The 15,956-nt window shown below is 39.9% G+C and overlaps 1 protein-coding gene and 1 non-coding gene across 6 annotated transcripts in view; both read right to left on the minus strand.

Annotated features, from left to right (window-relative positions):
- The window catches only part of LOC122445571 (limbic system associated membrane protein), a 687,896-nt gene that overhangs the window by 437,289 nt on the left and 234,651 nt on the right, over positions 1 to 15,956 (minus strand). The window lies entirely within an intron of this gene.
- On the minus strand, positions 9,342 to 9,414 carry TRNAK-UUU. The gene has a single exon. It is a non-coding gene; the product is annotated as a tRNA-Lys (tRNA).

Raw genomic sequence — 15,956 nt, forward strand, 5'->3', positions numbered from 1 at the left:
CACTGTCTCCTGGGGTTTGCTCAAACTCATGTCCATTGAGTCAGTGATGCCATCCAACCATCTCATCCTCTGCTCCCTCCTTCTCCTCTTGCCCTCAATCTTTCCCAGCATCAGGGTCTTTTCCAATTCTGAGGGGTGACCCTCATCAGCTGTGGGATGTTCTCCAAGATCTATTATCCCTTTCATTTGCAATGGAATATAAGCTGGGCCCTGGCCACTCAAGGAAGTCTCCATTTCCTAGTCTTCCTTACAGTCAGTGCAACCATGAGACTAAATTCTGGTTAAGGCAATGTGAGTGAAGGTGATACATGTCACTTCCAAGCTTGCACTTTAAATTATTGAGTATGCACTGCTTTGCACCTTGGCAAGAGCCTACTGTTGCAAGAAGGTGAGAAAAGGAAATGTTTCCTGGGCTAGAGACAGAAGCCATTTATTAAACATGCAAAACCACCCTCATCAAGATTGCCTGCTCCTGAGCTGTTACCCAAGAGAGGGATGACTTTCTTTTACATTTCTGCCACTGTCTTTTGTTTGTTTGCTTGTTGATCTTTTTTCCTATAGCCTAAACCCTAACTAATTCAGCTATCAACCAACCAGAGAGGTGAGTTTATTTAGAGGACACTGAGTTGACTTTGAGGGAGGTATAGGTATGGATTGTCCAGGAGTCAGTATGGATGTGCAATGATACATCAGTCAGGAGAAACCATGGTAGGTAGGGACAACTGAGTGGATTAAAGCAAAAATAATTCACGATGAAAGTGATAGAACAACTGAGATGTCCTTCAGTTGGTGAAGGATAATTAACTGGAGTACATCTAGAAAATGGAATATCATTTGACACTAATAGGAAATGAACCATGAAGTCATGAAAAGACATGGAAAAACCTTAAATGAGTATTACTAAGTGAAAGAAGCTGATGTGAAAAGGCTATATACTATATGAATCCAACTATATAGTAATCTGGAAAAATAAGAAGCCTCCAACATTATGGAGATGGGGAGAAGATCATGGATACCAGGGCTGGTGGAGGAGAATGGATAAGAAGATTATATAGGAAAGTTAATGTACCCTTATGACAGAAAGCAAAGAAGAACTGAAGAGCCTCTTGATGAAAGTGAAAGAGAAGAGTGAAAAAGTTGGCTTAAAACTCAACATTTGGAAAACTAAGATCATGGCATCTGGTCCCATCACTTCATGGCAAATAGATGGGGAAACAGTGGAAATAGTAACAAACTTTATTTTCTTGGGCTCCAAAATCACTGCAGATGGTGACTGCAGCCATGAAATTAAAAGACACTTGCTCCTTGGAAGAAAAGTTATGACCAACCTAGATAGCATATTAAAAAAGCAGAGACATTACTTTTCCAACAAAGGTCCATGTAGTCAAAGCTATGGTTTTTCCAGTTGTCATGTATGGATGCGAGAGTTGAACTATAAAGAAAGCTGAGCACTGAAGAATTGATGCTTTTGAACTGTGGTGTTGGAGAAGACTCTTGAGAGTCCCTTGGACTGCAAGGAGATCCAACCAGTCCATCCTAAAGGAGATCAGTCCTGGGTGTTCATTGGAGGGACTGATGCTGAAGCTGAAACTCCAATACTTTGGCCACCTGATGCAAAGAACTGACTCATTTGAAAAGACCCTGATGCTGGGAAAGATTGAAGGGAGGAGGAGAAGGGGATGACAGAGGATGAGATGGTTAGATGGCATCACTGACACAATGGACATGAGTTTGAGTTAATTCTGAGAGTTGGTGACTGGGAAGCCTGGCATGCTGCAGTCCATGGGGTCACAAAGAGTCGGACATGACTGAGTGACTGAACTGAAGGCAGCGAAAATAGTTTGTATACTATAATGATGGATACGTCATTACACGTTTGTCTAAACTAATAGAAAGTATACTAAGAATGAACCTTAAGGTAAACTATGGACTTTGGGTGATTATGTATCAAGGTAGGCTCATCAACTGTAACAAAAGTGCCACTCTAGTAGAGGATGTTAATGGGGGAAGCCATGCATGTGTGGGGACAGGAGGTACTTGGGAAATCTCTGTGCCTCTCAATTTTGCTGTCGACTTAAAACTGTTCTAGGAAAGTCTTGAAAAGCTCCAATGTTCATTTAGATTCAGTGATTTTTATATGTAAAATACACCTCAATAAATCTGTTTATAAAAACAAACAAAAAGTATCAAAGAAAGAAAATGATGAATAACAAGATTCATATACTGAAGAATCACAGTCATTTAGCACTGCAGATAATCTAAGAGGTCATGGGGTCTATTTGCCTTCTCTATAACTGAATACATCCTACAAAATGTGAAGTACGTTTCCAGGCACTCACTTCTACAGGAAAGTCACTATCTCACAAAGGTGCACATCACTTTGTATAGAGATCAAACATGAGTGATTTCTTCCTTAGATGGATCTGAAATCCAACTAACCCTAGTCTCCCGTCAGTGGTTTAAGTGTTATTCTTGCAAGTGACCAAAAAAAAAAAAAAAAAAGTTTAATCCTCCTACTATGTAACATTCCTTTAACTCTTAGTTTGTCATGTTTTCCTTTAGTCTTTCTGTTTTCAGATGAACTCCCTCAGGGTTTTTAACTTGTCTCTTACCTCTCATGACATCCAGGCCCATTGCCATCTGGATCACTCTGTAATGAATGTTCTTCAGTTTGTTAATGTTCTTTAAATGTGCCCAGAATTGAATGTGCTACTCTAGGTATGCCCTGATGAGGACAGAGAAGAAAAGCAACATTCACTGCCCTTGTTTTGGGCACTGTACATCTTGTAATAGGGCACATGATCAAATTATTTTTTTCTTATATTTTTTTTTCTGATAGGCCTGCTTTATTATCTGAAAACAATTACTCTTCCATCTCTTCTGAGATGGCATGAACGTGGGAGAATCTAGAAGCAGGGAAACAGAAAAGATTTGTGTAATAATCTAATGATGAGATGATATACAAGAGACACAAGACATTGTTTAGAGAAAAAATAGTAGGCATAGTAATGAATTAGATGTGAATAGTAAAAAAAAAAAAAAAAAAAAAAAGGAGGGAGGAGGCAACCACACTGAAATAACTACTAGTTTAAAGCAAGGGATTTAGGAAGGAAGAGTCTGGGAAGGAGCTATTAGAAAGAAGCGAAGAAAGGGCTTCATTGATGGCTCAGTGGTAAAGAATTCACCTGTCAATGCAGGAAACGTGGGTTCAAGCCCTGACTCAGAAAGATCCCACATGTCATGGTGGAACAACTAAGCCTGTGCACCACAGCTATTGAGCCTGTGCTCTAGAGCCCGGCAGCTGCAACTACTGAAGCCTGCGTGCCTTAGAGCCCATTTGTAGTAGAAAGAGAAACCATTGCAATGAGAAGCCTGGGCACCACAACTAGAAAGTAGCCCCCGCTTGCTACAACTAGAGAAAAGCTCACACAACAATGAAGACCCAGCCTAGACAAAAATAAATAAATAAATTTTAAAAACTAATTTCAAAAGGAAAGAGGTGAAGAAGATTCTTTCAGTTCTGCTGAAAAGTTCACAGCTAGCTTTGCTTTTCATGATGGAGAAAGGAGGAAAATAAGCTACTTTGGAAATAGATCTTGTTCGGATGCAAAATGGGACAGGGAGAGGAATGCTTGCTCTTATGTACAACAGTACATAGAACCACGATGGGAGAAGAACAGATGGTTTGGTGGTTAAGATAAGCACTTAAAGTGAGGCTGTTCTTATCCTAAACTTATTCCAAACACCCAAGTTTCTTGAATCTGCAATATGACATTGGAAATATCACAATCAGGAAGCTTTCAGACGCGATTTCTGGCACTTCCTGAGGCAGTTGTATTCTCCAAGGACTGTTTTAATTAAGGCTCAGGAGATGAGTTCTCACTGCTGGTGGCTGTTGTGGTTTGAGCCCACACCTTCACCAAACAGATAAATTCATGCAGGTAATTGAGCCAAAACCCTTTATTATCAAGTCCCCGAGATTTATGGCTGTTTTTATCACCAAGCCTGTAAAGCTCCAGGAATTGTGCTTGAAAAAGCAAGGGCTTATCCTCCATGAAGTAAAGAAACTAAAGAAAGCATTTATGTTACAGAAGACTGACTAGTAGTACACAATAAAATACATTTAGCTTCAATGCCAGCTCTTTTAATAACGGATGACTTTGGGCAAGTTATTTGATCTTCTGAACTCTAGCTTTATGATTTGTTCATAAATGCATGCATTCTTGCAGTTATTACTTCCAAATTAATTAAGTGCCTACTATGTTCTGCACAGATACTTACATAGTCTCTGCTCCAAGGAGTTTATATTTAGTGGGAAGAAGCCCGGTGGATTTCAGTTTTCTAGCCATTCGCTTTAAAATGATACTGTGTACAAAGTACTATACTAAACATTTTATACAGTATTTGCTTATTTTGCACAAAAGTTTTATGAGGATATTTGTATCTCCAATTACAAATGGGGCAACTGAGAATTAAAAAGTTTAAATAATTCACCCAGTTAATGATTTAAATCAAGTATTTCTAATCCTGGTGCTTTTGTTCCCAACCTCCATACCACAGTACTCATATCTGCCCACGTGCTGCTATGGGGGATGAGAGAGGACCATGGGAAACACTAAGGGGTTCCCACCACAGGCCATAACCCAAAGCATAGTAAAATATTTAGTTCATAGGGTTTGGAAGAGGCTTTTATTTCCACAGAGGTTCAGGTGAAAGGACAGCATGATTTTAAAATGGACACAAAGCAGGTCAAGTCTTAAAATCAATCAGCATGTGAGGATGCTACTGAACAATCTGACAATGCAAGGAAGAATAGTGGATGTGGAACCTTTGGTCCTGGTGCTCAGGAGTGGGAGGCAAGTGTGGGGAGTTGGGGAGGGGAGGGAGGAGAAGAGTGGGAATCCATCCTTCCATATAGTCACCTACCAAGGCAAGAGGGCCATGAGATGTGGAAAAAGCAGACTTATAGACTAGGTTTAAAATCAGTGCAGACTAATGATGCAATCCATCCCAGGAGGAAATAACACAGACCACAGCCAACATATTACCTGTGGAATGCAATGGATCTTAAAAGGGCTTATCTGATTAATTTTGTCTTAGAAAGTATAGAAAGAGTGGGTTTCTCCTAGTTATTTGTCACCAGAACATATTCACAGTTTCACTAACTTAAAACGCTTCTTGCCACCACTGCATCTCCCTTATCCCCCTGTATTCCCCACCTGCCAACAGTTTTTACACAGATTTGATGAATTTGCTTCCCAATTTTACAGCACTGAGGTCTTCTCTGTACCCAGCAGTACTGCATGGAGTTCACTGATAATCTCCCACGACCAGGCGCTTCTCTTTTAAATGGGCTGCCTCTCTCCCCGTTCTGCTTTCATTTTTAGTACCATGTAATCAGTCTTCAGCTTTTTAACTTGACTCTGAGTGGGCTCAAATTTTTATTGGTAACAGCTTATGCTTCTGCCCTTGAGCCCTAGTAGCAAAAGAACTACATACATTTTAATAAAGTATCTTGCCATTCTGCCCTGTCATTTGCATACATGTCTGTGTGCATGTGTATGCACATGTATGTGCATACAAATACATATTGTATGTGATACACACATACACACACACACACAATTCTTCCAAAAGGAACAAAGAACCAGAGGAGGAGGTGCAATGACAAGAGATGAAAGAAATTGAGGTTGGAACAGAAGCTAAATATGGGAAAATGTATAATAGAGGATAATTTGTCAGTCACTAAAAAAGAGAGTACTGTGACTTAGGGACATTTTGTACTACCAAGCATTAGAAGAGGTGGATACCTCGAGATGACAATTTCTTATTCCTATCATTTCTCAGAATTTGTTGTGATGTGGAGCAGCGATTATGGGTTCGCAGGCATCATAACATCAGGAGTTTTCAGGATTTCTCTCTCAAACCAGAAACCATCCTCACTGTGACCCTAAAGAGATGCCAAGGAATATACAAGTTTGCAGAGAACAGCTTGAAATTCTCTGTGTAACATTCTTTGAACAAGTGTGTGTGTGTGTGTGTGTGTGTATGCACACATGCGTGCATGTGTGTGGTCAGGCAGGCGGTGGTAAACCCAGCAACATGGTCTTTTTCTATTGTTCATCTTCAAAAGACTTTTTGGTCTCAGTTTCAGAGTATGGGAATTCACTTGAAAGATACTTATTAAGCATCTATTAAGAGCAGAGCCTTAAAAGCCAGTTTCATCTCCATATTTGGAATTGGCAGCTGCTTCTCTTCCCAGAAGACAGTCCCATAAAGATGAGGCTATACAAATCCACTGCTCTGGGTTCTAGCTCCAGCTCCAACGAATGCTAAGCTCCATGATTTCTGAAATGTCACCACTCTCTGGATGTGGCTCCTCATTTATAAAATGAGGGTGATCTCTAAGACTCATTGCAGCTTTAACATTCTATGATATTATGCCAATTTTATGACTTCAAAAAAACAATTAGATACTTTTTTTATTTCCACAGCACTACATCCTATGGGCTGACAGTCGCCTGCCATGGATGAAATTACTTTTTAATAACTATGTATTTGGTGCTCATTTTAAATTTTTAAAGTATCCCCTTCAGGGCATAAACACATTTCTATATCTAGCTATTTAACTGTGAGGGAGGAAAAGGCTTAAACTCGTAATTTTGCATTCTAATTTTGTAGGTTGGACTTTTAGTCTGGGTGTGAAGTCTGGGCAGTAAGAGCTACATTTGAGAGCTGGGCTCCTTGAGCAGAGCACAAAGGGGCTTAGGGACAGGAAGAGGAAGAAAGGCAATGTGCCCCACTTATAGAAACTAGGAGTGGGCTCTGAGAAGGAATTTAACATCTTCCTTACCTTGGCTGCTTTTTTTTCTCATCTTTCACATCTCACCCATTTTCTGAATAGATCTCTGAAATTTTTCCACAAAAAATCCTCTTTTAAAAATACAAGAATTACACAAAGGGTAAAGTATTCTTTAGTATAATAGACACAATGCATGCAAACTAAAGGAACTATTAACCTAGATTCATTTTAAAGTGTTTAAAATGGTAACAAATACTGGAGAGGCTGACAGTAAAAGGTACTCACGTAATTTGGTCACACTGTAAAACGTACAAATCTTTGGATAAGGAACTGAGATTTCAAAATCAAAACAGACATTCCTGATAATACTAGCCAAGAAAGTCTCATCACCAAATATTTATTAAGCACTTGCTTTATACCAAAACTTTAAATTGGTCAAAAAAACAACAATTGAAATTTATCTATAGTATACAAAAATTAGAACCAATATAAACATCCAAGCATAGGAGATTGATCTATTATGGCTTATCAATTCATTCAAATATTACAAAGCCACTGAATCTTAAGACACATAAGCCACTTAACATTAAAACATGGTGGTGGTTTAGTCACTAAGTTATGTCTGACTCTTGCAAGCCCATGGACTGTAGTCCACCAGGCTGCTCTGTCCATGGGATTTCCCAGGCAAGAGTACTGGAGTGGTTTGCCACTTCCTTCTCCAGGGGATCTTCCCAACCCAGGGATCAAACCCACTTGTCCTGCATTGTAGGCGGATTCTTTACCAACTGAGCCATAGAACCAGGAAAGCCATATGTTTAGGCTATCATGTTAAACAGAAAAGCAAATCAGAAAATGGTTTGTACATTAGTATCTCAAACTATGTAAAATATCATTCATATGGTCAGCAATTTGAAAGAAATATGAAAAAGTGAAATGAGTTTTTATTAAAGTGATGATATTGTGTGTGATCCTTTTGAAGATGGTGTTAAATGATGATATTACAGTACCTTTGTCCAGCAACAAAAAGGGGCTGCATTCCCTAATGACACCTTGTGTGACTGTGATAGCATTTAGCTATAGGAGAGACTTCTTAAGGTTCATGGTGATTCCAATTCCACAATGTGGCCGCCTGAGGTCTGACCATTTATGCCGCCAACTACATAGAAGATTATATAACCTTTTGGAAACTTTCACAGCTCTAATTCTTTCTCTAGGGGAATACTGGAAAGTGGCTCCTTTGCAGATTTCACAAATTTTCATTTTCCAACTTTCCCCCTCAGTCTCTTCTAATGAATTTTCTTTAAAAAAAAAAAAAAAAACCCTTCTGGAAGTTTCACGCTGTAGTACTACCTGTGGGTATGATTCCCCATGTGAGGATGTCAAATTTAATTATATTTTGCTCTGTTACTTAATGACTCAACTAGGCTCACAAGTCCAAGATCATAACCTCCCTACTAGGCTGCCAAGTTAGCTATTTCAAGGAACAACTATTTGTGGTACCCAACCATAATTATTTTAAACCATGCCCAGAAAATAATAAAACTAGTAATGCTCACTTAATTATACCCTTCTTCTGTGGACACTCAAGCATTTTACAAGATTCTTTCACTCAGTCACACGTATAACATAAGTAAGAAACAGGTGAGCAATATTAAAACATATTTCTAAGGGCTTCTTTAACAAAAAAAGACTCATCCTCAATCACCTCCTTTTCCTATAAGAAATTTTCAGTGCACTGAGCAGATTCCAATGATATCTGACAAAAGAATATGGAATCCAGAACTAGATAAAATAAATATTTTTTTAAGGCAATCAAAGAGGATATATTTTTCCGGGTCCAAAAATGTTCTTTTCTTCTGAAAATCTTTGGAGCCTGTACACTTTCTAGTTCTTCATTGATCACTTTGGTCTATAAAGTGCCAATAGACATGTAACCAGTAAACAACATATAACAAAAATGTCGAGATCTGAGGAAAAGCCTTATCAACTCTACGGAAGTCAAAAGGCACACAGGAAAAGGCAGACATATCCTTCATGAGGGTCACACACCATCAGCCCCTCTGGCTTGAAGCAACACTGATCAGAGAATGATGCTCTGTGAGAGTGCTGCCACCCCTAGAATGAACTTCTGAGTGACTCCTGTCTTTTCTGTTCACCATTGTCTCTCAGCACCTGGGACAGCATATCTTGCCTATAATAAGTGCTTAGTATCAATCCATACTTGTTAAATAAATGAATCTACACTGCTTTTGATTTACTGATCAGAAACAAGTTTTCCCCACTTGTAACTGAAACTGTGCAATAAATAGATTTTGATAGTAATTTGAACAAAAAAGTGAAAGTCGCTCAGTCATGTGCAACTCTTTGCAACCCCATGGACTATACAGTCCATGGAATTCTCCAGGCCAGAACACTGGAGTGGGTAACCATTCCCTTCTCCAGAGGATCTTCCTGACCCAGGGATCAAACCAGGTCCTCTGCATTACAGGAAGATTCTTTACCAGCTGAGCTAGCAGGAAAGCCCAAAATGAGACCTTGTCACCTGAACAGGGACTTGAACCCTAGGCCCTCAGATTAAAAATCTGATGTTCTACCACATGAGCTATCCAGGCTCCCTAAGCCAGCTGTAAAGAGTATTTTGGGGAAATTTGTGATACAAATGACACCTCTGTAGCTTCACTTGCACTGCTATTCACATAAGTAGAACTCTTTCATCTTTCTGGCCTCAATTTAACCACTCCTTGGAGTGGTCTTACCAGATCACCCAATCTAAAGACCCATCCCTCCAGGCATAATTTCATTGTAGCATTAATCAGAATATGCATTTATATAGTGCTTTGGGGTTAACAGTTACTTCCCTCTTTTGTCTCCAAGCTCTATGTTCATTTTCTTCATCACCATAAATTAGCACAGTACCAGATTCATATCAGATGCTTAAATGAGTGCATATAACATATATTCAAAGTCCAGGTTTACCTTGTTTAAATTGTGTCTGAAAATACATTTTTAGACCCAAGTTTGTCTCTTAGAATAGAATTTTCCTGTCTCTTCAACTTCTCCTTTTTCCTTTTCCCTCTTCTCATCATATTAGTCACTCTGTCATGTCCCACTGTTTGCGATTCTATGGACTGTAGCCCGCCAGGCTCCTCTGCCCATGGGATTTTCTAGGCAAGAATGCTAGAGTGCGTTGCCGTTTCCTTCTCAGGGGATCTTTCCAACCCAGGGATTGAAACGGTCTCCTGCATTGCAGGCAGATCCTTTATCACCTGAGCCACCAGGGAAGGCTTTTCCTCTCCTCTCTCTCCTCTTATTTCTATTATCATTTCACCACCCTCCTTCCTCTTCTGTTCTCTCTTCCCTGCCACCCTATTTATGAATTTTATGAATGACAGCTCACATATGGAAGATATGTTCCCACTTACTATTAGGTAATGAAAAACAAAAGTGAGAGTTGACTCATATTTTAAAGGGTCATAACTTTCAATCACGTAATTTTGCCAAGCATACCAACAGCTGTGATTTTAAGTCATCAAAATTCAGTCATGCTGGTACTGCTTCAAAATAGACTGAAGATAAAGCATTCTACTAATTCATATTAACCATATACAAAGATGTATCTAACTAAACACATGCTATATATTTGTACATAGGGAGCACAAGCTGTTTTTGTTTTGTTTTGTTTGGAAAAACTAGTCTAAGCCAGACGTAAAATGCAAAATATAGATGTGCAAGGTAAGTAAACTGTGTTAGTCATTCAGTTGTGTCCAACTCTTTGTGAGCGCACGTACTGGGTGGGGCCTGCCAGGCTTCTCTAGCCATGGAAGTCTCCAGGCAAGAATACAGAAATGGACTGTCATTCACTATCCCAACAGATCTTCCTGAACCAGAAATCAAACTTGGGTCTCCTGCAAAACAGGCAGATTCTTTTCCATCTAAGTCACCAGAGAAGCCCCAAAGTAAGCCAAGTTCAGTTCAGTCACTCAGTTGTGTACAGTTCTTTGTAATCTGGTGGACTGCAGCATGCCAGGCTTTTCTGTCCATCAACAACTTCCTGAGTTTGCTCAAACTCATGTCCACTGAATCGGTGATACCATCCAACCATCTCATTCTCTATCGTCCCCTTCTCCTCCTGCCTTCAATCATGCCCAGCATCAGGGTCTCTTGCAATGAGTCAGTTCTTCGCATCAGGTGACCAAAGTATTGGAGTTTCAGCTTCAACATCAGTCCTTCCAATGAATATTCAGGATTGATTTCCTTTAGTATTGATCTCCTTGCAGTCCAAGAGACTCTCAAGAGTCTTCTCCAAAACTACAGTTCTAAAGCATCAATTCTTTGGTGCTCAGCTTTCTTTATAGTCCAAATCTCACATGCATACATGACTACTGGAAAAACCATAGCTTTGACTAGACAGACCTTTGTGGGCAACGTAATGTCTCTGCTTTTTAAAATGCTGTCTAGGTTGGTCATAGCTCTTCTTCCAATGAGCAATGGTCTTTTAATTTTATGGTTTCAGTCACCATCTCCAGTGATTTTGGAGCCCAAGAAAATAAAATCTGTTACTGTTTTCATGTTTCCCCATCTATTTGCCATGATGTGATGGGACCGGATGCCATGATCTTAGTCTTCTGTACGCTGAGTTTTAAGCTAACTTTTTCACTCTCCTCTTTCACTCTCATCAGGAGGCTCTTGAGTTGCTCTTTGCTTTTTGCCATAAAGTTGGTGTCATCTGCATATTTTAGGTTATTGATATTTCTGCTGGCAATCTTGATTCCAGCTTGAGCTTCATCCAGCCCAGAATTTCACATGATGTACTCTGCATTTAAGTTAAATAATCAACGTGACATTATAGAGCCTTTCCCAATTTGGAACCAGTTCATTGTTCCATGTCCAGTTTTAACTGTTGCTTCTTGACCTGCATACAGATTTCTCAGGAGGCAGGTCAGGTGGTTTGGTATTCCCATCTCTTGAAGAATTTTCCACAATTTCTTGTGATCTGCACAGTCAAAGGTTTTGGTGTAGTCAATCAAGCAGAAGTTTTTCTGGAACTCTCTTGCTTTTTCTATTATTGAAAGGATGTTGGATTCATCTCTGGTTCCTCTGCCTTTTCTAAATCCAGTTTAAACATCTGGAAGTTCACGGTTCATGAGCTATTGAAGCCCTGCTTGGAGAATTTTGAGGATTACTTTTCTAGTTTGTGAGATGAGTGCAATTGTGCAGTAGTTTGAACATTCTTTGGCATTGCCTTTCTTTGGGATTGGAATGAAAACCAACCTTTTCCAGTCCTGTGGCCACTTCTGAGTTTTCCAAATTTGCTGGCATATTGATTGCAGCACTTTCAAAGCATCATCTTTTAGGATTTGAAATAACTCAGCTGAAATTCCATCACTTCCATAGCTTTGTTCGTAGTGATGCTTCCTAAGGCCCACTTGACTTCACACTCCAGGATGTCTGGCTCTAGGTAACTGATCACACCATCATGATTATCTGGGTCATGAAGATCTTTTTTGTACAGTTCTTCTGTGTATTCTTGCCACTACTTCTTAATATCTTTGCTTCTGTTAGGTCCATGCCATTTCTGTCCTTTATTGTGCCCGTCTTTTCATGAAATGTTCACTTGGTTTCTCTAATTTTCTTGAAGAGATCTCTTGTCTTTCCCATTCTATTGTTTTCCTCTATTTCTTTGCATTGATCACTGAGGAAGGCTTTCTTATCTCTCCTTGCTCTTCTTTGGAACTCTGCATTCAGATGGCTATAGCTTTCCTTTTCTCCTTTGCCTTTAGCTTCTCTTCTTTTCTCAGCTATTTGTAAGGCCTCCTCAGACAACCATTTGCCTTTTTTTTTGGCGATGGTCTTGGTCACTGCCTCCTGTACAATGTCATGAATCTCCATCCATAGTTCTTCAGGCACTCTGTCTATCAGATCTAATCCCTTGAATCTGTTTGTCACTTCTACTGCATAATCGTAAAGGATTTGATTTAGGTCATATCTGAATGGTCTAGTGATTTACCCTACTTTCTTCAATTTAAGTCTGAATTTTGCAATAAGGAGTTTTTGATCAGAGGCACATTCAGCCCCTGGTCTTGTTTTTGCTGATTTATAGAGCTTCTCCATCTTCGGCTACAAAGAATATCATCAATCTGATTTCGGTGATGTCCATTTGTAGAGTTGTCTCTTGTTTTGTTTGTTAGAGGGTGCTTGCTATTCCAGTGCATTCTCTTGGCAAAACTCTGTTAGCCTTTGCCCTGCTTCATTTTGTACTCCAAGGCCAAACTTGCCTGTTACTCCAGGTATCTCTTGACTTCCTATTTTTGCATTTTAGTTCCATATAATGAAAAGGACATCTTTTTTGGTGTTAGTTTTATTAGGTCTTGTAGGTCATCATAGAACTGTTCAACTTCAGCTTCTTCGGATTAGTGGTTGGGGCATAGACTTGCCTTACTGTGATACTGAATGGTTTGCCTTGGAAACAAACTGAGATCATTCTGTCATTTTTGTGACTGCACCTAAGTATTGCATTTTGGAGTCTTTCATTGACTATGAGGACTACCCCATTTCTTCTTCAAAGGGATTTTTGCCCAAAGTAGTGGATATAATGGTCATCTGAATTAAATTTGCCCATCCCAGTCCATTTCATTTCACTGTTTCCTAAAATGTTGAAGTTCACTCTTGCCATCTCCTTTTTGACCACTTCCAATTTCCTTGATTCATGGACCTAACATTCCAGGTTCCTATGCAATATTGTTCTTGAGAGCATCGGACACTACTTCCATCACCAGTCACATCCAGAACTGGGTGTTATTTTCACTTTGGCTCCGTCTTTTCATTCTTTCTGCAGTTATTTCTCCACTCTTCTGCAGTAGCACATTGGGCACCTACCGATCTGAGGAGTTCATCTTTCAGAGTCATATTTTTGCCTTTTCATACTGTTCAGAGAATTTTCATACTGTTCAGAGAGTTTTCATACTCTTCAGAGCTCTGACAAAATGTGCTCCACTGGAGAAGGGAATGGCTAACCACTTCTTGCCTTGAGAACCCCATGAAAATGGTAAGAAAAGCCTGCCTTCAAAAGGAAGAAAACATTATTCCTGCTGGTTTCTCTAAATTTCATTTGTTTGCTTTTATAATCCTTTTTATTTCATATGAGCGAGAAGACATCCTCTCATAAAGCCTCCTGTGACAATTGTTCAGTTGCTAAATTGTGTCCTATGCTGTGACCCCATGAACTGCAGCACACCAGGCTTCCATGTCCTTCCCTATCTCCCAGAGTTTGCTCAAATTCATGTCCACTGAGTTGGTGATGCCATCCAACCATCTTATCCTCTGTTGCCCCCTTCTTCTTCTGCCCTCAGTCTTTTCCAGCATCAGGGTCTTTTCCAGTAGGTCAGCTCTTCATATCAGGTGGCCAAATATTGGAGTTCAGCATCAGCATCAGTCCTTCCAATGAATATTCAGCATTGATTCACTTTAGCATTGACTGATTTGATCTCCTGGCTCTCCAAGGGACTCTCAAGTGTCTCCTCCAGCACCACAATTTGAAAGCATCAAATCGTTGGTGCTCAGTCTTCTTTATGGTCCAACTCTCACAACTGTACATGAATACTGGAAAAACCATAGCTTTGACTATACAGACCTCTGTCAGCAAAGTAATGTCTCTGCTCTTTAATACCCTATCTAGGTTGGTCACAGCTTTTCTTCCAAGGAGCAAATGTCTTTTAATTTCATGGCTGCAGTCAACGTCTGCAGTGATTTTGGAGCCCAAGAACATAAGATCGGCCATTTTTTCACTTTTTCCCCATTTATTTGTGATTGTATGCCATGATCTTCATTTTTTGAATGTTGAGTTTTAAGCTAGCTTTTGCACTCTCCTCTTTCACCCTCATCAAGAGACTCTTTCGTTCCTCTTTGCTTTCGTCCATTAGAGTGGTGTTATCTGCATATCTGAGTTTGTTGGTATTTTTCCTGACAGTCTTGATTCCAGCCTGTGATTCATCCAGCCCATCATTTTGCATGAGGTATTCTGCATATAAATTAAATAAGTGGATGACAATATACAGCCTTGATATACTCCCTTCCCAATTTTGAACCAATCTGTTTTCCCATGTCCTATTCTAACTGTTCTTCTGGACCTACATACAGTTTTCTCAGGAGACAGGTAAGGTGGTCTGATATTCCCATCTGTTTAAGAATTTTCCACATTTTGTTGTGTTCCACACAATCAAAGGTTTTAGCATAGTCAATGAATCAGAAGTAGATGTTTTTCTGGAATTCCTTTGCTTTCTCTATGATTCTGTGACAGTTCAGTTCAGTCGCTCGGTCGTGTCCGACTCTTTGTGACCCCATGAATCACAGCATGCCAGGCCTCTCTGTCCATCACCAACTCCTGGAGTCTACCCAAACCCATGCCCATTGAGTTGGTGATGCCATCCAGCCATTTCATCCTCTGTCGTCCCCTTCTCCTCCTGCCCCCAATCCCTCCCAGCATCAGGGTCTTTTCCAATGAGTCAACTCTTTGCATGAGGTGGCCAAAGTATTGGAGTTTCAGCTTTAGTGTCAGTCCTTCCAATGAACACCCAGGACTTATCTCCTTTAGGATGGACTGGTTGGATCTCCTTGCAGTCCAAGGGACTCTCAAGAGTCTTCTCCAACACCACAGTTCAAAAGCATCAATTTTTCAGCACTCAGCTTTCTTCACAGTCCAACTCTCACATCCATACATGACCACTGGAAAAACCATAGCCTGACTAGACAGACCTTTGTTGACAAAGTAATGTCTCTGCTTTTTAATATGCTATCTAGGTTGGTCATAACTTTCCTTCCAAGGAGTAAGCATCTTTTAATTTCATGGCTGAAGTCACCATCTGCAGTGAATTTGGAGCCCAAAAAAATAAAGTCTGATACTGTTTCCACTGTTTCCCCATCTATTTCCCATGAAGTGATGGGACCAGATGCCATGATCTTAGTTTTCTGAATTTTAAGCTTTAAGACAACTTTTTCACTGTCCTCTTTTACTTTCATCAGAGGCTTTTTAGTTCCTCTTCACTTTCTGCCATAAGGGTGGTGTCATCTGCATATCTGAGGTTATTGATATTTCTCCCAGCAATCTTGACTCCAGCTTGTGCTTCATCCAGCCCAGCGTTTCTCATGATGTACTCTG

The sequence above is a fragment of the Cervus canadensis genome, chromosome 7 (genome assembly GCF_019320065.1).
Source record: "Cervus canadensis isolate Bull #8, Minnesota chromosome 7, ASM1932006v1, whole genome shotgun sequence".
NCBI lineage: Eukaryota > Metazoa > Chordata > Mammalia > Artiodactyla > Cervidae > Cervus > Cervus canadensis.